Raw genomic sequence first — 23,857 nt, 5'->3', positions numbered from 1 at the left:
TTGTTGTTGAGTTGTATGATTTCTTTGTACATACAGGAAATCAAACTTTTGTCTGATATATGATTTCAAAATGCTTTCTCCAAATGAATTGGCTGCCTCTTCACCTTTTTGACAAAGTCTTTTGAGGCACAGAAGCATTTGATTTCGAGGGGTTCCCATTTATCTTTTTTTTTTTTTTTCATTTGTTGCTTGTGCTTTCAGTGCAAATTTAGGAAGCTACCTTCCATTACAAGGTCTTGAAGATGTTTCTGTACATTTTCTTCTAGAAGGTTTATGGTGCTAGTTCTTATATTTAGGTATTTGATCCACTTTGAGTTTAATTTTGTGTAGGGTGTAAGTTAGGAGTCCTCTTTCATTTTCTTGGCTATTGATATCCAGTTCTTCCATGCCTCATTATTGAAAATACTATTTTGTACCAGTTCAGAGGATTAGGGGGCCTTGTCAAAAATCAGTTGACCATAGATTTGGTGGTCTATTTCTGTACTCTCAATTCAATTCCGTTGGTCAATGCTTCTGTCTTTGTGCCAGTACCATGATGTTTTTGACCAATGTGGCTTGATAAAAGGTTTTAAAGTCAGGGAGTGTCAATCCTACCACTTCATTCTTCTTTCTTAAGATGCTTTAAGCTATTCAGGGTCTCTTTCACTTCCAGATGAACTTGGTAGTTAACTTTTCCAAATTTTCAAAGTAGGTTATTGTAATTTTGATTGGTACTGTTTGAATCTGTAGATAAATTAGGGGAGAATTGACATTTTAACAATATTTAGCCTTCCTATCCATGGGCAGCAAATGTCTTTCCACCTATTTAGATCTTTGATTTCTTTGAACAATGTTATATAGTTCTCTGTGTACAAGTCCTTTACATCCCCAGTTAAGTTCGTTCCTAAGTATTTGATTCTTTTGGCTGCTTTTTTGGAATGGAAACTTTTCTTTAACTGTCTCTTCAGCTAGCTCATTGCTAGTGAATAGAAATGTTACTGATTTTTGCACATTAATTTTATATCCCACTCCCTTGCTGAATTTGTTTATTAGCTCAAGTAGCTTTGCTGTAGATTTTGCAGGATCTTCCAAGTATAGGATCATATCATTTACAAATAATGAGAGTTTTACATCTTGCTTTCCAATTTGGATGACTTTTATTTCTTTGTCCTGTCTGATTCTTCCAGCTAGAACTTCTAGCACAATTTTGAATAATAGTGGTGACAGTGGGCATCCTTGTCTTCTACATGATCTTGGGGGAAGGCTTTCAGTCTCTCCATTGATTACAACGGTGGCTGTCAGTTTTTCATATATTCCCTTTATCATATTGAGGCAGTTACCTTCGATTCCAATCTTTTGGAATGTTTTTATCATAAAAGGATGCTGAATTTTGTTGAGTGCCTTTTCAGCATCAATTGAGATGATCATGTGATTTATCCCTTTTGATTAGTTAATGTGCTATATTATATTAATTGATTTTCTTGTGTTGAACCATCCATGCATTCCTGGTATAAACCCCACTTGGTAATGGTGTTTAATTCTATTAATGTGCTGTTGGATGTGATTTGCTAATATTCTGTTGAGAATTTCTGCATCTATGTTCATTAGGGAGACTGACCTGTAGTTTTCCTTTCTTATAACATCTTTACCCATTTTGGGTATTAAAATGATATTAGTACCAGAAAATAAGTTAGGTAGACTTCTTTTTCCTCAATTTTTTGAAAAGTTTGAGAAATGTTAGTTCTTTTTGCTGTGTTTGATAAAACTTCCCTGTGAAACCATCTGGCCCTGGGCTTTTCTTCATAGAAAGATTTTTGAGGACTGATTGAATCTCTTTACTTGTGATTGGTTTCTTGTAATTTGCTATTTCTTTGGAGTCAGTGTAGCTTGTTTGTGTGTCTCCAGGAATTTGCCCATCTCATCTAAGTTGTCTGGTTTGTTGGCATATAGTTTTACATAGTATCCTATTTTATGATTTCTTTTCTTTCTTCAGGGCCTGTGGTAATGCACTCATTCTCATTTCTGATTTTGTTTATTTTCATCCTCTCTCATTTTTTGTTTGTCAGTCTTATTCATGGCCCATCAATTTTACTGATTTTCTCGAAGAACCAACTTTTTAAATTGATTCTTTCTATTGTTCTTTTGTTCTCCCATTCATTTATCTACATCATCATCTTTGTAATTTCTCTCATCCTATTTGCTTAGGGGTTAGTTTGCTGTTCTTTCTCAAGCACCTCCAGGCTTGCTGTCAAGTCCTCAATTTTTTCTCTTTCTTGTTTTTTTAATACAGACATTTAAGGCAATAAATTTCCTTTGCTGCATCCCATAAGTTCTGATATGCTGTATTCTCAGTTTCATTCATTTCAAGAGAGTTACTGATTTCTCTAGCAATTTCTTCTTTGACACACTAGTTGTTTAAAATTGTGTTATTTAATCTCCATATATTTGTGAATGTTCTAATTCTTTGGTGGTTGTTGAGATTCAGCTTTGTTACATTGTGATCAGAGAAAGTGTTTGGAATAATTTCAATATTTTTAAATGTATAAAGGCTTATTTTTTGCCAGCATATGAGCTGTCCTGGAGTATGTTCCATGAGGATTAGAGAAGAATGTATAACCTTGTGCTTTGTGGTGCAATGACCAATATATGTCTTGTAGGTCTAATTTTTTTTATCAAGTTATTTAATATCTCTATTTCCTTGTTGATCTTCTATCTGGTTGTTCTATCTATAGAGGAGAGTGTGTATTGAAGTCTCCTACTATTATTGTTGAAACATCTATTATCCCTTCAGTTTTGTCAATGTCTGTCTCATATACTTTGGAATTCTTTGGCTGGGAGCATAAACGTTTATGATTGTTATATCTTCATGGCAAATTGACCCTTTAATTAGTATATAGCATCCTTCTTTGTCCCTTATCATACCTTTACTTTTAAAGATATTTAATTTCATCTGATATTAGTATAGCTACTCCTGCTTTCTTTTAGTTACAACTTGCATGGAAAATCTTTTTCCATCCTTTCACTTTCAAACTATTTGTATCCTGTGTCAAAGATGAGTATCTTGAAAGCAGCATATAGCTGGATTATGTTTCTTAATCCATTCTGCCAATATGTATCTTTTAATTGGTAAACTTAGTCCATTAACATTCAAAGTTATTACTGAAAAGTTGTTTCTTGATTCCATCACATTATCTTTTTTATTTACCAGATCTTTGTATTCTTTTCCCTCTTTCTCTTTGTATTCTTTAAATTACCCTTGGTGGTACTCTTCAATTCTGTGCCCATCTCCCAACCTCCATCTCTTGTCTTTTTTTTCCAGCTGGCAGAGCTCCTTTTAGTATTTCTTGTAGGGCCAGCCTCTGCTTACAAATTCTTTTAGGAATTCTTCCTCTGTGAAAAGTTTAATCTCTTCCTCAATTTTGAAGAACAATTTGGCTGGGTACAGAATTCTTGGCTGGAAGTCTTTCTCTTTCAGGATCTTGAATATATCATACCACTGCCTTCTTGCCTCTAGGATGCTAGTTGAGTAGTCTGAACTCAGTCTTAGTTGATTTCCTTTGTATGTAGTATATTGTTTTTCTCTTGCCACTTTCAAGATTTTCTGTTTCTATTCAACATTTGACAGACTGATTAATATGCACCTTCAGGAAGAACTATTTGAATTTATTCTGTTTGGACTTCCTTGGGCTTCTTTGACTTGTATATTTATGTTCTTTATGATGGTTGGGAAGTTTACGCCATTATATCCTTAACTACTACTCCTGTTCCCTTACTCCTCTATTCTCCTTCTGGGGCACAAATGATTCTCATGTGTGTGTGTGTTTTGTTTTGTCTATCATTTCCCTGAGTTCCCATTCAATGTTTTCCATCTTTTTGTCATTTGCTGTTTGGAGTCTTCAAAGTCAATTATTCTGTCCACTATATCACTTATTTTTTCTTCTGTCTCTTCAAATCTGGTGTTGTGTGCCTCTTGTATGTTTTTTATTTGGTCAACAGGATTTTAATCTCTGTGAATTCTGCTATTTTTCTATTTATTCTTTCAAACTCCTCATTGTGCTCTTATACTGTCTCCTTGATCTCCTTTATGTCATTTGCTATCCCACTTATTTTACTAAATAGAGTTGGTATGAACATCGTTGATTAGTTGTACCAATGTATGTGTCTTCTCTGGTGTTTTAATTTGGTCATTAAACAGGGCTATGTCTGTCTGCATTATGATATGCTTAGTGATCTACTGTCATCATGGCATGTGAATATCTTGATTGATTTATTTTGGGAGTTGTTTTCTTTCAGTAGTCTAAGGCCTTGTCTTTGTGGTGTGGTTGTACAGCAGGAAGCAGGGCACAGGGTGGAGCACTCACTGTAGTGACTTGTTTCAGGTCAGATATGAGCACAAGTTGGGGATGTTACACTGATGCTTGTGAATGTAAGCATCCAGCAGTCAGGGAGGATGTAGCTGGATGGGTGCACTGGTCTGAGGGCCATAACCCTGATGTATACTGGTCTAAGGCATGGGACCCATTGTGTGCTTATGTAGAGTTGTGGCAGCAGGTTGGCATTACACTTTCATGGATTGGGGGCAGATGTGATAGAGCTATGCAGATCAGCACATTCTCAGGGCTGGGAAGTGAGACTTAGAGCTGTGTACATGTGCAGTTCTAGGTCTGCTGTAAAGTGCAGCTACCAGAGCTGAATGACATGATTGGGACTGGAAGTGCCATAACCACATGAGCTGAGCTCAGGGAGGTTGAGGTAAGGTTGTGTGACACTATGGAAGGGGGCAGGGGTAGCCTAGATATGTATGCTAGTGCCCACAACCTTTATGTGCTGACAACAGCCTGCAAGGAACAGGGAGGGGGAGATAGTTCTCATGAGGGGTGCAGGAGAGGTGCGCTGGGCTTCACTTGGTGTGGGGCTGAGGGCATGGGCATGTACTGGGGCCTGGTGGGGTGTGGGCATCTGGAGTGTGGGGAATGGGAGTGGGTGATTTGATTCAGGTGTATGGGGCATGGTGTGAGTTGGAGTCATGGCACTGCACTGGTGAGGGTAGTGTAACCAAGGAACATGACCTGGCTTACATCCTAGTCCTGGGTTCCCATTCTTTCACTCTTATGGACCCCATGGCTCCATGCTTCTGCACTAGACTTCAACTTTCTGCATCTGAGTTCCTTAGTCTCTGCAACCAAGGCTGCCATGTGTGCTGAAGAAGGCTCTTCCAGATCAGTCACACTCTTAAGTCACTGTCTCAGTCTCCCTCATGTCCCTTCTCTAGCTTTTAGTTAGAGCAGGGCTAATCTTGAGCTACTCTAGTTGGCCATCTTCCTGGAAGTCCTAGGCCATCATTTTTGTACTTAGATTTTGACAAAGGCTTTGATCCTGTCATACCTTTCTGGTTGCATCTCTTTGCTGGTTATGCTTACTCAGTCCATCCATGTCATCTTGAATTCTCCAAAGTCATTTTTTAATACTGCTGATTCAGTCTGAATTCTTCACCAAGTAGATCTAGCCACTCTTCATGTGGCTCCTAGCAACAGTTACATCATATTCTAAGTTATCACATTCTCTCCATTCTCCTTCCAGTTCAACAGCAGCTTGAGATAGGTCTTGGGATGTACTAAGCAGTCTATTCTGTAAATCACCCCTCTGTAACACCCAAGTCTGAGTGGCTGCTGTATTATTTGCACTCACTTCTATCTTTTGACTCACTGAAAACAAAGCTTACTCAAGCATGTATTTCTCCTTGTGAAGCTGCTGTAATTTCTCTTCCAGAGCATTACCACTTTGTCTTGTTAACATAACTGGCTTAACTTGGTATAAATAGGTATTTCTTCAGGTCTGTATTTTCATAAGGCACCTCTATATTAATCTTGAGACAGTATTTTGCCTTGGAGGTTCTGGGGACCAACAGACTGTAAACTGAAGTTTGCTGGCAATGATCTGTCAGGCACATAGAAATGTTTAGGGTGATGTAGGAGCCAAGGGTTAAAACAAGACTGGCAGAATTTGTTGAAAGCAGCTGGCCTCAGGAAAGTGGCAGTAAACTGTGGAGATTGTTATGTAGAGCAGTGTGGGAGGAGGAAAATGCTTACCCCAAATTGTTATGTTAAGTATGAAGGAAGAGAGCACTGAAAAATAAGCTCTCTGTTCTTTCAAGAAATGAATGCATGCCTTTTGTCACCCTGCAGTATTTCAGTAGGATCTGGATAAGAATAAAGTTGTCTGATGTCTGATGTAAAGTTAAGCTTCAGACCCCCTGAGCCCGTCTGTGTCTTTTTTTATTTCTTTCATTCTTCCTTTCTTTCTTTCTCATCATTCCTTAATATACTTCGAGCTCCATTTCAATAGGAAGCAACATTTGATACCTAACGTGGGGCTTGAAGAAGAAGACTCCAAATCAATATTAAGGAACCAAGGAAATGTCTCATTAGAGTCATGTGTGTCCAGCTGATAGAAGAGGACTCGAGTCATATTGGTAAAGTAAGCATTTTCCTTGGATCATCAGGGTAACAGATAATCATAAGAGGCGGATGGAGGAGTATGTGTGTGTGTGTGTTGAAGATGCAGGGGTGCCTGTTAAAACATCTGAATTATTAAGCTTATTTGATCTCATTCAAAAACAGTGTTATTGGTTTCAGCCTTAAGGCCATAATGTTTCAAATCTTAAGTAATGGAAATTGGTTATGAAGGCTTTGCAGTGAATATAACAAAATGGGGAAAATATTCCTGATTCTATTTGGTTATTATGTTCAGTCAGACAATGAACTACCTGGCTCGTGCTTTGTCTTAAACTCTAAGTTGTGTTTCTTCTCAATCTCCCACTACCCCTTCTTACCCTGTTTGGACAGTTGCTTGAGCTGGACTCGGCAATTGGTACCCAGACAGGGATCTAATAGGTCTAATAGTCTGTCTGAAGTAAACTCAAGCTTCAGACCCCCTGAGCCCGTCTGTGTCTTTCTTTCTTTCTTCCTTTCTTTCTTTCTCATCATTCCTTAATATCCTTCGAGCTCTGTTTCTACAGGAAGCAACATTTGGCGCCCAACGTGGGATCTAATAAGGGAACTCTTAAAGCATAAAGTGAGGAAATGCTCCAGGAATGTCCACTAAAAATACTACAAATGACCCTTTGTGGGTTGAGCAGTGGCCCTTATCTATAGAAAAGTTAGAGGCTCTAACTCAGTTAGTTCAATAACAGTTAAAAGCAGGATGTTTAGAGGAGTCTCGTGGTTCTTGGAATTCTCCAATATTTATTATAGGAAGGAGGTCAGTAAAATGGAGAATGTAGACTGATTTGATAAAAGTTGATACTGTGGTTCAGCCTATGAAGTCATTGCAGCTTGGCTTGCCCACACCAGTTGTAATTTCTAAGAACTGCTTTATTATGATAGATTTTAAAATTTGCTCCTTGACCATGCCTTTGGCAGAGCAGGATAGAGAGAGATTGGCTTCTGGGCTTGTTCTTGATGGGCTGCCTTTATTTAGGGATTCATGTACACCTGAGTTAGAGAGTATTCAGTGAGTATGGAGCCATGCCAAACGGGGGTCATTGCTCATTGATATTTCCTGTGGCAGGTTGGTCCCCAAGGGGGTATGCAGTTCAGGATTGTAGTTCTGACTCAAGGTGTTCTGTTAGGTTACCTTGGTTTAGTCTGAATGATTGTTCTATGAGATTTACACCAATGCTACAGGTAAAGTCTTGTGACGGGATGTGGGAATGGTAGCCCCATCTCGTTTTCTTGACTTAAATTCTCCACAGGCATGGTTTGGAGACTGGCCATGAGTTTAGCTCCTATTCATGTTTGAAGAAGAGATATATTTTAGGAAATTTGAGACTTAAGATTCTCATTAAAAATTATATATTGATGTTTTGAATGTGCATTAACTGAAGTGTTTTAAGTATTTGACATTCTCACATTTGATTTTGATAGCAATCATGTGTGGTAAAGTATTTGTTTGGAATGATGGCTTGGGCATGAAGGATGTGGGGGGTATTTTTATTAGTAGGAATACAGAGTAGTTTTATGCTAAGATAAAATGAATGACTGTTGCAGGGTGAGAGGAGTGTGAGACAAAGCCTAAACTAGTTGCTAGGGGTTTGTGGGGATGGAGATTATGGTCAAAATCAAGAAAGATTTAATGAGTCTGGAATGATGGCATTTTCTTGGAATCTCAATCTGTTCTAATGAAGATATAAAAAAGTTTTTTCTGGATAATCAGTGTGAGGGGTAGGAGTCTTCGTTTTATCAGGATAGCTTACATTGACTTTTATCATGTCATTATCTATATAAAAATGCTGATTTTCTCCTGGATATCATTATACTGGCAAAAAAATATTTCTTTTCTTGTGCTAAACCAGGTAGCTTAATATATTAATCTAAATAATAGTACTATAAATGAATCTAGTACTTACTAAATAATATTCAAATAATATAAATACCTAAATTCCTTTAAGTCAAATATCTTAATGCTTTGTCCAGTTTTTATATAAACTATGTATATATAAATTAAATTTATCCCCAAATAACCATGGCTTACTTGGGGAGCAGATCAGATTTGAGGGCTGAATGCAAGGAAAAATATACTTGTGGAGTCTTTTTTGTTCACCTGATGTTGCCAATACATGCAACTGATGTTGCTATCACATGACCTTGGTAAGAAACAGTTCAAATGTGCACTCTAGCTGGGAGGACTGGCTATCCTCCCAGAAGAAGGTGTACTTTAGTAAAAAAGTCTAAGTTCCAGGAAGTTCCTCTTGGTCACTAGCCAGTTCTCAGAGGACCCAAATGGGCCCAGCCATATAAACAAATTAGAATTTGGCCACTATTGTGAGAAAATATCATAAAAACTAGATGCAATAAATTTAAAATTAGCAAAAATGTACAACCAATTATAAAGAATCCACATTCCTGCATTCATTTTCAATTAATCCAATGAATTCAATTTAAAAAATCTGGTCATTTACTATGGGTACCCGTCACTATTGACATTCTGCTTTCATTTTTGCTCCCTGCCACTTTAGGGATTCCTAATTATATGTTACAGAACCTGTTTAATATTTTACAAGGAAATTCTGATTTATTAATCATAGTGTGTGAAATCTATCTTCAATACCTCTTGACAAATAGTGTTAAGTGATTTTAAAGGACAAATTAATAATTATTTGCTGTATCAAAACCTTTACAATTTTTAAAAAAGAATGCAATGGATTTTGTGTAAAATAGTTTGGTCTTCCCTGCTAGCTATTACTGTCTTTACTGATGATAATATAAATGGGCAGGCTGCATATATCACCCCAGAGGAAAACAAGTTATAAAACACCTTTTACCTCACCCACTGCACTGAATTAATAGCTGTAATTCAAGTATTGCAAAATTTTCCACAATCTCTTAGTATTGTTTCTGATTCAGAATAAGTCTGCCGAACAGTTACTCACATTGAGACAGGTTTTTTTGTTTTAAAAAAATGAATTGTCCTGAATGTTTTTTCATTTACAGATATTAATCAGAAGTTGAATTACTCCTCTCTTTATCATGCATATAAAGAGTTCCTACCAAGCTTCTAGGTCCTTTGCCATTATAAAATCAGCAAGCAAATACTCTTGTGGGGATAATTCAGGATCCTACAGAATTTCACAAATTGACTCATATCAATAGCAAAGGACTGTGAAAAAAATTTCCATCTTTATCTAAACAGCAAGCTCAGGACACTGTTAGGACTTGTCCAACCTGTGGACCTTTAAATGCACTCCCATTTGCATCAGGGGTTAATCCTCGAGGTCAAAAAGGAAATGAATTATGGCAAATGGATATTACTCATATTTCACATTTTGGTAAATGCAGTATGTACATATTATCATAGACACTTGTTCTCATTTCATCTGGGCTACCACACAATCTGGAGATCATTTTTGCCATGTTCAATCACATTTAATAATGCTTTTGCTGTTATGGGATGCCCTCAATCTATTAAAACAGACAATGGTCCTGCTTATACAGGAAAGTAATTTTATAAATTTTGTACTACTTTTAATATTACTCTTATCACAGGAATTCCACATAATCCCTCTGGGCAAGGAATTATTGAATGAGAAAACTGGACACGAAAGTCTATGCTCTTGAAACAAAAAGGGGGAGATGATGATCAGGAAGATGATGCTATGAAAATAAGTTCACTAAAAGATCAATTAGCAAAAGCACTGTTTATTTTAAATTAAAAAAACATTTATGATAATTCATCAAAGACTCCTGCAGAACAGCATTTTAGTAATTTTGGAAAGAACAATGATACAACCCAAACAGACCTGCAGCTGCAGCCAATCTATTGGAAATATGTTAAAGATGAACTATGGAAATAAGGCATGATAAAGGTGTGGGGTAGGGGATTTGCTCTTGTCATTGCAGATGACAGAACACTGGTTTGGATTCCCTCGAAGAGAATAAAACCCAGACATGTCAACCTGGATGAACATAATTAAATGGATAATGTATGTTATAGGACATATAACTTTAATAGCTGAAGGACAGGGACATAGTCATACTTATTGGGTTTATATTTCTAACCCACTTGCTGCAGGCCCTAACATGGGCAGATCCAACTTTATCAAAATATCTTAATACAAGTTTAGGATTTCCAGGTCCAGTAAATTCAAAACTTCCAAAGTTATATAAAGAAGAAGAAAAATGGTATCAAATTTAACTCTTCTATTTTTAGGAAGACCCATATGCATAACTCTATGGAAACAAATGATACTTGCCTGTTAGATGGGAAAGAAAGTTGGAACGGATGGCAGTTATGTCATATGGATTGAGTAGTTATGATAATTAATGATTCCTATGGAACTGTAAGAGATGCATCCCCTGTGGGGTCTCCCATCTCTAGCTTGAAGATAACTGAGACTATATGGACAGGCAAGCTAAATCAGGGTTTAATACATGGAGGATGATTTGTGCCAAATTCATGGGACAATAAATACAGCATTAGTCAAAGAAATTGATAGAAAATTTTCTTAGAACTGAGACCAATTTTTATAGTGAATTCTAGTAACTATAACTTCCCTTTAAATAGCAGCCATAAACACTACATGCAAATATGAACTAGAGATCCATATATATTTGTGAAAGTTCATATGCATATAAGAACTCAAACTTCGAATTCTGGGAATTGTTCTCTATTCACTTGTCTCCAAGCATTTATGTTGCAGGAAAATGAGATTATTATAGCAGCAAGGAGAAGAGGTATTTGTCTGCCATTGTAGATGTCAAGATCCTGGTAATTCTCTCCAGAAACACATATATTGATCCATTTGGCAAAAGAATATCTAAAAAGGACTAAGAGACTAATTTGACTCATTATTGCAGCTGTCATTGGGATCATTGGAAGTATCACAGTGGCTGCAGTCTCCGAAACTGCATTGTGTCAAACTATACAGGCATAGCATTGTTAGAAAAACACCAGCGAACTGTGGCATAGACAATCTCATTGATGAGCAAATTAATAATAGACTAAATGATATAGAAATGATGTTGGTTCATATTGGAGATCAAATGTATAATTTAAATTTTTTACAAAGTTTAAAGTGTAAATGGAATGAGAGAAGTTTTTGTATTACCCCCTTTTAACATATAACCTATCTGAAATAGAATGGGAAAAGGTAAAGAGGCATATTTTGGGGCTTTCAGATAGTTTAAGTTTTGATATCTTAGAATTACAAAAAAGGGTATTGGAATTAATTGAGAATAATTTACATGTAGCCTATGGAGATGATGTTACACAATCACTTAACCAAGACCTAAAAAATGTTAGGTTTGGAGCTGTTTATACTCTTTCTCTTCCTCCTCAGATGTGTGATTATTTGTTAACAAATAATCAAAGTCAGAGAGCTTGACTGGTAGCCAATGATAGGCAAGACCCTTCCTTCACAGCTTAAGGGCAACCTAAGGCAGGCACAGTCACCTCTGCTAATAAAATAAAAAGAGGGAAATGTAGTAGCCAAGTGTTAAAACAAGACCTGCAGAATTTGTTGGAAGCATCTGGCCTCAGGATGGTGGCAGTAAACTGCGGTGGTTATTATGTAGAGCAGTCTGGGAGGAAGAGGATGTTTACCCCAAATGGTTATGTTAAATATGAAGGAAGAGAACACTGAAAGATAAGCTCTCTGTTCCCTCAAGAAATGCATGCATGCCTTTTGTCCCCCTGCAGTATTTAAGCAGGATCTGGATAAGAATAAAGTTGCCTGATTTCTGATGTAAAGTTAAGCTTCAGACCCCCTAAGCCCATCTGTGTCTTTTTTTATTTCTCTCATTCTTCCTTTCTTTCTTTCTCATCATTCCTTAATATCCTTCGAGCTTCATTTCAATAGGAAGCAACAGGGTGATGGGCCCCATGTCTGCAGTCTATCATCACATATTCTCTCTGGATGGGTGAAGGCACTTCTGATCTATACATTCTGTGAAAAAGTATCACTGGAAAGCAGCTGCTGAAACAGGGGAAGGTGATACAGGAATAAGTGCATTATTTGGTCAGAAATATTAACCATGATTTTAGAACTACTCAAAGTACCATGTCGAGGAACAGTGCTCTACTTATTATAGAACTGACACTGCTGCCACATAGAGACCTGGCATATTGTGTCATATCTCATTGATCTCCATTTTTCTTCTGACCCAGGTAGGGCTGTCTTGTCATGACTTGAAGGGGTCATGCTGCAAATAATATCAAACTACCTTTTCCTGCTGCCACCATGGCTGCAGAGGGAGGAGGGAGCAAGTAATAAAAGGGAGTACAGAGAGAGCATGGCTGGAGCTCACCTCCCTGGCTCAGTGTGTCCCCCTGTGCACTTACACATTCAGAAGCACCACCAAGCTGTCCCACTGGGTTAGGCTCCTGTTTCAATCCCTCCACATCTTCCAGGTATGCCATGCTTTATTATTTCATATGGAGTAACATATTTCACTCTGGATCATAGGACTAGGGATATGTAGTTACCAATGTCTTTTTATGAAATACAACCATGGTCTTCATCATCAAAGAGGCCCTCTCTGGAAAGAGAAGGTCTCCAGAAGCAGGCACCACAGAGCCAGCCTATTTCTGAAAGGGACCAGAAAGATGTCTCCTTAGGTTCCTCTCTGTCTCTCTCTCTCATCTCACTAAGACCTACAGAGACTGTTGGTGAAAACAGTGCCAGAGAGGAAACAGAAAGTGGATGGAGGGTTTGATGGAAGGAGAGAGAAGAAGAAAGAGTGACAACTTAGCCCAAATGAAAACAGAGTCATAAAACCCTACCAATCTATTTTTCGTAGAAGTCCATCCACAGCTAAAAGAATACCAACAGCAGAGCAGGTATATCTCAGAGTCCCTGGGCCACGAGGAGTGATGGAGCCACCACCCCAGGACACAACACTGGATCTACTTCTCCTTCATGTGAGTAGCAAGTCTGTCTCCCTTATGAAGCCTCCTGCTCATTACAAAAATTAGGAGAAAAGACAACCTGGTCCAAAAGAGATTTTCATTTCTTCCACTGTTGCACGAAAGAAAGAACAAGGCTTTAAGCCTCCTGAAATGTTACATAGAAATAGAACAAACAAGGCTGAGATTCTGAAGTTTCTGGAAGTAGGTTTTATTTTTTATGGCCATAGGGTTCAGCTGAGTAGTCTGAAAGTTTGAGTCCTGAATAAAAGGCAACCTTAACTCTTATAGATTATATTACACATTAGAAATAAAGTAAGTTAATATGGTGGCTGGCAATGCTAAAAGAAAAACAATTGGTTAGTTTAAGGGATGAAGTGGGTTACAGAAGCAGATGAGCTGTTAGGGGAGAAGTCCCAATCTCAGGTGTCTTATTCACTTGCCTGCAGTTTCACCTGGTCCTGAAGGCTAGGAGAGGGGTTTCTATCCCAGGAATGTGTCTTATCTTACTTGCCTGCAGTTTCACCTAGTCCTCAAGGTCAGGAGAGGGGGTTTGGGGATTTTTCACACGGGAGGCAGCTGAGCCAGAATGGGAGGAGAGAACTGCCTGCTATATTTTCCCCCTTTGGTACTTACCTCAACTTATAGGGAAGGGTTTTAGCATTACCTGAATTTTGTTCTTTTTTGTTGCAGGTGTTCGTATGTCCAGATCTGATCTGGGTGTAGGAAACAATGTATCAATACAGGGTTCAGGCTCCTGCAAAGTTGGGAAGCTGAGGGTCTCTTCTGTTGGCCTCAAGATTTCTCCTGATAGCCCCTTTGCAACTATGCCTTTCTTACATTGTTCCTCCCTTTGAGGAATCTTACACGTGTTTGTCTAATCTGCCATCTTCCAGGACCAAGCAGGGTGATGTGAGGTGTGCAAGTGAGGGAGGGGCAATGCCCCTGAGAGGATCTGATCTGTCACTTTGATAGCCTATGCCCCTGGCCTCTATGCCCAGTTCCTGCTTTGGGATTCCTTCACCAGCTGGTGAGGCATTAGCTTTGGCCACATGTTTTTGTGAATCCAGTTTCTTTTGTTTTCAGTGTGTTCTTAGCTCAGAGCTTTGGGTAAGATCTAAATTTGGTACCAACTCCCAGGAGGCCTTCACAATTTTGCCATCCTGAAGTAGCAAAAATTGCATTACTGAACCTGGCGAGGTGAGATTATAGCATACTGGGGGATGTTTCTTTTGGGTGCATACAAAATAATTAAGGTTTTGAGAACCTCCCTGGCATGAATATTGATTATAATTTTTACCTTTTCCCAATATAGGTAGTTTTGAGGCATGCACAACATGCATCATTTCCCTTAGAATGGCTTGTGACCATGCCAAGCACAAATAGAGGCATGAGGTACATAGTGCAAGCTATGAGGAGTGTCACTACATGAACCCACAATTAGCCTCAGGGAAGGAATGGAGACATACATTCTGGGCAGCAGCTAGGAAGGGGGATGCTACCTGGGTTAGAGAGATCCCGTCAAATTAGAGTAAAGTTGGTTTTCAGAAAGAATTCCAGGAGACCTATTTCCAGGTGGGCTAAAACTGCTAAATGAAAGATAAATGAAAAGAGCAAGAAGAGACAATTAGTCCACAGGCCCAGCAGGCTGGGATGTCCATGTGTTGATTCTTTAATTTTTAGCCATGTGTAGATCCATCAGCTTCTGGAGTGACTGAGACAGGGCTCAGAAGTCTCCTCAGGCTTTGGCTATGGATTGACTAGCTGCCTCCAGTGAGCTAGAGCAAGGCAATGATGGTCACTCTGGCTTCAGTTGTGGGCTGGTCAGCTGATCTCAGTTGCAATGGAGAAATGCAAATCTTGCTCCCAGCACCAATTTTGTGCACAAAAAGCAACATGATATTTGTGGTTATTTAATTTATAGGTTTGGATTCATGGACAATACAGAGGTCAGTGACATAAAAACAGAATTTATTGGGAAAGAAATTAAAGAGAATAATTAAAATATAGTAATTGAAGGAGTCTTAAAAAATGAAGCATACTTATATCATCAGATGAGATGACATCAACACCTGAAGAGAAGTGCTGGAGAGTTTTAGAAGCAGCATTTTAATTCTTATTAGTAAAAATCCACAGCAATTTTGATGACAGCATTCAGAGTCTCCTTAGTTAAGATACACAGCAGAACATAAGATTTTAATGAGGTGCTTTCCCTCTCTTATAAGATTATTTTCTCTTTCCTCTTTTTATGATATTTTTCACATAATATTGGCCAAACTTTAATTAGATTACATGACTGGGCCAGGTTAGGTCCTCTGGGAATGGCTAGGTACCAAGAGGAGCTTCTTGGGACCTAGATATCATTATTGAAGTACACCTCCTTCCAGGAGGATAGCCAGTCCTCCCAGCTATAGTACTCATTTTAACTGTTTTTTTGTTTATTTGTTTTTTTGTTTTATCAAGGTCACACAATGGCAACATTAATTGTACAGAACATATTTTTTCATGAGGTAAATTTTAAAACCCCTACACAGATGTTTTTCTCTTATTCTGAAATGTGAAAATTTTAATTTATAAGATAGAGTAATGATAAGCCAGAATACAAGATAATGTTTTATCCTCCTTAAAAGTGGCTCATTTTTATTCATATAGTTTCCTAAGTCAGTCAGGGGTCAGCTTGATTTCCTAGGAATTAGTAAAAGCTTTCCTAAAGTTATAAATCATGCACTGCAATAGTGTTTTACTGAAATCCCTTCTCATATCTGTGGTGGCAATGATTAATGAGAGGGCTTACAGATAAACAGCAAAGGGTTTTGAATAAACTATCGCTTCCTTTCATCTGACCACTCCCTGGCAGGGACATTATTGGTGTCTCTTGGCTTTGGTGGTCTGGAATAAACCCCTGGCTAGCCTCCCTTTCAGGTTTGCTTGCTCTATTCCATGTGAGGATTGCCATAAACTTGCAGAATCCTAACTCACTCCTGGTCTGGTGCATGGCCAAGGACTTCCTTACATTCACACAATTCCACACACACACACCAACACCCCCACTGCACCATCCCACCCAAATCCAGACCTGAAGGCTTCTGTTTTCCTTGGTCCTCCAGCTGGAGAATGGTAAATGGATAGTCTCTGGGAGTTGATCAGGCTCCCCTTCCACTCAATCCCCCTTAGCTTTTTATGAGTGGGCTGAAACTGATGCACCTGGGTGCTTACCAACTAGATGGGCAGTGCTCCAGAAACCTGGTTCCAGAAACTTTCCCAGATCTGTTGTCACTCGGGTGGTGACAGGCACCCCACCCAAGGAGGCTAGGAATCTGAGAGATAGGGAAATGCCCCACTTCTGGCACTGGATTCCATCGGGTTTACAGTCCAGGTGCCACTACCTCCTCAGGCAAGGGAGATTAAAATACACCCACTTCATATCCTGGAGTAGCCCCCAGAAATGTTGCCCAAAAAAGGGACAAAGTTTTAAGCCTCCTGGAATGTTATATAGAAATAGAATGAACCAGGCTGAGTCTCCAAAGTTTCAAGAAGTAGGTTTAATTTTCTATGAACATAGAGCTCAGCCAAGTAGCCTTTGAAAGTCTGAGTCCCAAACAAAAGGCAACTTTAGCTTTTATATACTATATTACATGCTAGAGATAAGGCAAGCTTAATATTGTGGCTGGCAATATTAAAGGAAAACAATAGGTTAGTTTAGGGCACAAAGCGGGTTACAGAAGCAGATGAGCTGTTAGGGGAGAGATCCCCATCCCAGCTGTCTTATCTCACTTGTGTGCAATTTCTCCTGAAGGTCAGGAGAGGATGTTTGAGGATTTTCAACAGAGAAGGCAGCTGAATCAGAAGGAAGGAGGGAGAGGCCTGCCTGCTCTAAAGTCTTGTGGTAGTTAGATTCAGTAGTCAACTTGGCCAAGTAACTGTACCTAGTTCTATTGCTGCAGACATGAGCCAATGGTACGTGAACCTCATCTGTTGCTGATTTACATCTGCAGTTGGCTAGGAAGCATGTCTGCTGCAATGAAGGATGTTTGACTTAATTGACTGGTGCCTAAATGAAAGATTGCAACATAGCCCAGCCCAAGCAGCTTGGCGTTCCACATCTCAGCACTCATAGCTCAGCCTAGACCTTTGGATATGCAGAAAGAAGTCACCCCAGGGAAACTTGTTGGAATCCAGGGGCCTGGAGAGAAGACCAGCAGAGACTATCCTATGCCTTCCATGTAAGAAAGAACCTCAGTGGAAAGTTAGTTGCTTTTCCTCTGAAGAACTAACAAAATAAATCCCCTTTTATTAAAAATCAATCCATTTCTGGTGTGAAGCATTCGGGCAGCTACTAAATTAGGGCAAGTCTGCTTGCTATAGCACTGTCAGGGGCATTTGGGATTTTTCAGAAGTTCAGAGAGCCATTTCTTTGAACCCACACAAGTAAAGGTATATAGAATAGCCTAGGAAACAGGTGACAAATCTGGGCAGTTTTCCCACTTTTCTGAACATACCCCTAGTTGGTGCTCTAGAAGGTCCAGCTGCCTCTATATCAAGCATGTTGATTTTAGCTTGGGTATATTTGGCATGAACTTAAGTCACAAAGACACCATAGTAGATAGATCCTTCAGATTTGGGTATTAAAGTCTTCTGATCTGTTCTGAAACACCACATCTCTTACCCTTTTTTTGTGAGAAAGTCATTACTCCCTACACATGCCTTTCCTTCCATGTCTTGCTTGAGTAATAATGAATCAATGCTTAAAGGGATTACTGACCATCAATAATGAAAAACCAGACTATTCTGGATTATTAACCCCAGGATTTCCCAAGCCCATGCAGCCCTCTTAGATAATCTCTAAACCTACCTTTTCCATGTCACCTGTGACCTTCCTGATAACCAGGAATGAAGAAGATGGTCCAGGAAGTGTTGCTTTGTCCTTATTCACAGATTCTCCTCAGTAAACAGTCTCACCTCACAGGGTCCCCCAAATGTTTCTTTGAAAGCACCTGCACCCTGACAAGGGGAGGCTCCCAAAGGCCTAAAGTTTCTTTTCAAGTGTGAAAAGTGGAATATGAAAACTGTCTCAGATAATTGACTGTGTAAGGTCTGCACCCATTGGGCTGAAGAGTTTTATTTACTTGAACTATCTCATGAGGCATTGGAATATTGGTAATTTTTAGTGTGCTTATAATAAATGTTTATTAATTTATAGTTAAGACAAATTGATATTCAATTTATCTATACCTACATACATATATGCATCTTTTCTTACAGCTATTCATAATATTTTCCAGCCCTACATCTGCAAGATTAGTAAAACCCTTCAACAGGACCTTTCCCTGGAGGGAAGACATGAAAAGAACTCAGATTTCTAAGTCTAGATCCCACACCCCACAGTGCTTTGAAGGGTTATTTATTATAAAAACAGGTAACAAACAGAGGAAGGCCAGGATAATAGAGCCTGACATATCACTAGGCACAACATCCACATGCTCAGACAGGGACTGTGCTGTGATTCCAAAATCCTGCCTTGTGACCCAGGCTATCTAGTGAAAATTAAATTGCTAGGGGCCCCAGTTCTGACCCAGCAGATGTATTATCCATGATTCTAAGGAGAAAATGGGAGCACAATGGGAGATGATATTGCGCAAATGAAATCACCACTTGATCAGAAATGTGAGCACAAGGTGTGGAAATCAAGTTTAAATGGTTATGAAGAAGTCCTGAAGATCTTCCTGAAAATAAAAGATGAAAAGAGCTCAGAATGTTCCAAATCTTCAGAAGAGATAAAAAAAAACTTTTGACTTATTCCAAAGAAGTGGCTCACTCGAAAGGGATGGAAGCTTCACTCATTTATGTTAAAAATGTCCATGTAGCAGGAAAAGCCAGTGGAGAAGTTGTGTCAGGTGTTGTACGTAAAAATATTCAACCAGCCTAAGGAAGGTCAAAGCCAAGGAGATCAGCATAAGGATCTGTCTAATGTGCATGGAAGTTGGGAAGAGAGGCTTTGCCAGAAGATCTCCTGAAAGGCCTGGACAGTAAGAACCCCAAGACTTTAGTGGCCTCCATAGAGACACTGAGGAAGGCCTTAAATTAATCCTTCAGGGGCAGGTTTCAATTCCTTTTCTTCAGCTGCTAATACAGCTTTCTTTCCATGTATGAGTTCTACTTTTTCTAAAGATTCTTTGTTCTTGTTAAGTTTGTGTTTGTCCACATCAGCTAAAGATGGGTTTACCCTTTCTCACTAACCACCTTGAAAGTAGCACCCAATGCTACAAATAATGCATCTCTGACTTCCAGAGGAGAATCATCGAAGTTCTTAAGTAGAGCAGCACAAAAAGGCTTTAAGTAAGCTCTTTGGCAGGATAGAGGCAGTCCAGTGATAGGAACTTGCTATTAAATTGGTCAGATTCAAAAACTACAGACACCACTTAAGAGACATTTAAACAGAGGAATACAGTTCTCCTTGAGGCTCAGAATAAGGAAGCATCCTATTCATTTACTGCCTTAGGTAGAATCAGATTACAGACCTGAAGTACTAAGGCACAAATGAACATTTTCTGTACACACACAATGGGGAAAATAGCCATTTTAAAGCCAATCCAGACACAGAAGCAGAGGATATTAAAATAGTCATAACTGTATTCCATATGTTAAATATGTGAAGACATAAATAAGACCCAAGTTAACCTTTAGAGAAGAAAATTTAAAATGTCTGGGAAGCAAATTGCACTGGATGGAATTGACATCAGATTAGACATTGGAGGGGAAAATATTAGTGAATTTGAAGACAGATGAACAGAACATTTCCAAAGAGAAATTTAGGCAGAAGAATTAAAAATACATGTATAAAAACACATAAAGGGAGTACAAGGGTAGTTCAGTGGTAGAATCCTTACATACCATGCAGAAGAACCAGGATTGATTCCCTGCACATGCACTTCTCCTCCCCAAAATAAGTTCAACAAATGGTACTGAAATAGTGGCATAGTCCCATGGAAAAAGAATGAAATTTGACCCCCACCATACAGGATACAAAAAAATAAGGAGAATAAAGGTGAACTATATGGAAAGTCAAAATGAAGATAAACATAATTGGAATCTGAAAAGAGGGAGGTGCAGGCATGAAATAGTTAAATAAATAGGCGAATTTTCATTTCTGATGAAGGTAAACTCAAAGATTCAAAAGGATCAAAATACCAATGACAAGAAACATGAAAACTTTGTCACAAACAGGGTAAAGTTAAATTTGGTCATATTTATTTAGCAAGAGAAAAAAAGTAGGTTTATCCTGGATCTTAAAATATTATTTAAAGGTCTGCTGGACAAAGCATGAGTTGAGCTTCAGTTGAGATGAGAAGCAGAAATACCGTATTACCTTAAGAATCCTAATATTCTCAGACTACATGACTGTTTCCATGATGCGACCAGAGTTTACCTAATTCTAAAATATGTACCACTTGGAAAGAGTTTATTGTGAACTTCGGAAGCTTTCCAAATTTGATGAACAGAGAACTGATACATATATCACAGAATTGGCATATGCACTGTCTTACTGTCATTCAAAGAGTTATTCATGAAGAAGTCAAGCCAAAAAATATGCTCTTTGGATCACTTGAAGAGGTAAAGATTGAAGACTTTTGGTGGTTGGTACATGTTACATTCTCCAGTAGAACCACTCTCTGTGGAAGCCTTGACAACTTGCCTCCTGAAATGAGTGAAAGCTGAATGCTTGATGAAAAGTTGGATCTTTGGAGACTTGGCATTCCTTGATATGAATTTTTAGCTGGGAAACCTCCTTTTTAGCAAATACATACTAGGAGATTTGCAATGGGATATCAAAGATTGAATTCACATTCACAGACTTTGTAATGGAGGCAGCCAAAGGGACTCCATTTCAAGATGGTTGAAGATAATCCAAGCCAAAGCCCAACTCTTAAAGAAGTATGTGAACACCTCTGGATCACAGCAAATTCATCAAAACCACCAAGTAGCCCCATAAAAAACAAAGAATCAACTTGTCAATGATTTGAAGAAACTTGTGGGTAACAATATGTTGAGCTGGAGGCTGTTATATAATCTGGCAAGAAAATGTTAATGAAAATCAATCAGATTGCCTGCCTGTTAAAGAAACTGTTACTTTATTCTTTTTAATTTATGGAGTAGGCAGTACATTGGCTATATATTTTTAGAAAACTCTACTTCAAATAACATATATTCTAAATTGAAAGTGGCAGTGATAATCATGCTAATTTCATTGTCCTTATAACCTTAAGGCAGTGCTCAACTTTAGCTTCCACAGAAGTCCATGCAATGTGAGGAGACTTGTGGAAGAAATCCAGTCTAGTTGTGGAAAGTGAGGACTTCCCAGTTTGATCAGCTCAAGAGCTGTGCAATAAGATTCCAAGTTTCTAAATATGTGTATAACTTATTAAGTGGACAAGCCTGGCTAAGCTGTTGGAATGTATACTTGATTCTCTTTTCTAAAGGTTACAACAAACACTTTTACAGGTATTTGTATTTTTACTTCAATAGAATCTCCTCAGAAGGCTCTCAATATCTGTGCATCCTTCTGCTAAGCCTCATTGTGTACTTAGTCTTGGCACATGGTAGGTCAGAGGTGAAGTCAAAAGGCATCATGAATAAATCTAAAGAAAATTGTATTTCAGGACCCATTAAGACTATATTTCCCCTTGGAGATGGTCCAAAAGGTTTTCTGGTGATGTCAATGTTGGTTTTTTCAGTGTCCAATATCTTCAAGTTGTTGCCAGGTGCAGCAAGACTTGTATCCTTCAAATAGCCCTCAGGGTATTCCTGCAGAATTACAAAAAGCTTGTCTCGAACCATAAACCAGTTCAGACTCAGAAGCAGAAGTGATTGCAAAAATCCCATGTCTCATCATTTCTCCATGCCACTGAATAACACCCAAGTCTGTGAGCTGTCACGGCCACCAGCATGTGGAAACAATCCCAGAGAATAACTAGAATTAAAACAGAAAACAAAAGGAATCAAAGAAAAGGCAATAGGCTTTGGAGGATTTTGAAATTGGCCATCCAATAGATAAAGGAAAATTTAATCATGTTTCTTTGACAAGAGAACAACAAAGTAAGCTAACCCTGGCTCTTAAAGTATTATATAAAGCTCAGCTGGACAAAGCAGGGTTAAGCATCAGGTGGGAAGAGAAGTAGAACTACAGTCTCACCTTAGGAAACCTAATATTCTCAGGCTATCTGGTTATTTCCATGGTGCCACCAGAGTTTATCTAATTCTTGACTATGCAACTCTTGGAGCAGTCTGTAGAGAACTTCTGAAGCTTTCCATATTTGATGAAAAGAAAATGGCAATTTCCATCACAGAATTGGCAATGCTCTTCCTTCCTGTCATTCAAAGAAAGTTATTCATAGAGACGTCAAGCCAGAAATCCTGCTCCTTGGATCAGTTGGAGAGTTTAAGATTGCAGACTTTGTGTGGTCAGTAAATGCCCCATCCTCCAAGAGAACACTCTCTGTAGAACTACTATCCACATGAGATGATTGAAATCTGAATATATGAAGAGGAGGTGGATCTTTGGAGACTTGGAGTTCTTTGCAATGAATTTTAGTTGGGAAAACTCATTTTGAAGTAAAACCATACCAAGAGACTTACAGCAGAATATCAAGGGTTGAATTCATATTCCCTGATGTTGCAATAGAGGGAACCAGGGACCTCATTTCAAAATTACTGATGCATAATCCAAGTCAAAGACCAACTCTAAAAGAAGTACATGAATACCTCTAGATCACAGCAAATTCATCAAAACCGCCAAGCAGTCAAAAACGCAAGCATCAACTAGCCAACAGTTTTTAGAATCTTGCAGGGGGCAATTCTTTGAGCCAGGGGCTGCTATATAATCTGGAATGGATATAATGCTGAAACTCATTCAGTTTGCACTGCCTGCACTCAGTCTCCAGCACCACAGAAAATGTTACTTTATTTAATTTACAGAGCAGGCAGTACTTTGTCTATCTCTATTCAGAAAACACTACTTCAATAAGTATGACACTTTGCAATTAAATGACAATGGTAATTGTGCTAATTATCCTGGCCTTATAACCTCAAGGCAGGGTTCCTTTGCAGCTTCCCCCGCAGCCCATGCAGGGAGAGGAGTCTGGTGGAAGATACTCAGAGTCTGTGGAAAGTACAAAGTGATGACTACCACACCTGATCAGTTCAAGAACTGTGCAAAATCCTTCCAAATATTTGAGTGTGTGTGTAACTTATTGGATGGCAAAGTCTGGTAAAGCTGTTGCAATGAATACTTGATTCTCATTTTTTATCATTTCTGATTCTCATTTTTGAATGTTAAAATGAAGACTTTTTCATAGATTTGGATTTTTACTTCAAAAGTATCTCCTCAAGAATGCTCTCAATATCTGTGCATCCTCCTGCTAAACCTGGTTGGGTGCTTAGTCCTCTTTAAGCACTTGTCCTCTATAAGACTTTTTAAAAT

The 23,857-nt window shown here is 38.6% G+C and overlaps 3 pseudogenes; 2 read left to right on the top strand and 1 right to left on the bottom strand.

The window, feature by feature from the left end:
- Positions 1 to 5,269: 5,269 nt before the first annotated feature.
- On the bottom strand, positions 5,270 to 12,894 carry LOC143672890 (pleckstrin homology domain-containing family A member 5 pseudogene; annotated as a pseudogene).
- A 6,125-nt stretch (positions 12,895 to 19,019) lies between these two features.
- On the top strand, positions 19,020 to 21,396 carry LOC143672889 (aurora kinase A pseudogene; annotated as a pseudogene).
- A 129-nt stretch (positions 21,397 to 21,525) lies between these two features.
- LOC143672888 (aurora kinase A pseudogene) lies at positions 21,526 to 23,214 on the top strand (annotated as a pseudogene).
- Positions 23,215 to 23,857: the final 643 nt, after the last annotated feature.

Source organism: Tamandua tetradactyla (genome assembly GCF_023851605.1).
Source record: "Tamandua tetradactyla isolate mTamTet1 chromosome 22 unlocalized genomic scaffold, mTamTet1.pri SUPER_22_unloc_1, whole genome shotgun sequence".
Taxonomy (NCBI): domain Eukaryota; kingdom Metazoa; phylum Chordata; class Mammalia; order Pilosa; family Myrmecophagidae; genus Tamandua; species Tamandua tetradactyla.
The sequence above is the reverse complement of the archived record's forward strand: the minus strand, read 5'-3'. Positions and strand labels throughout refer to the sequence as shown.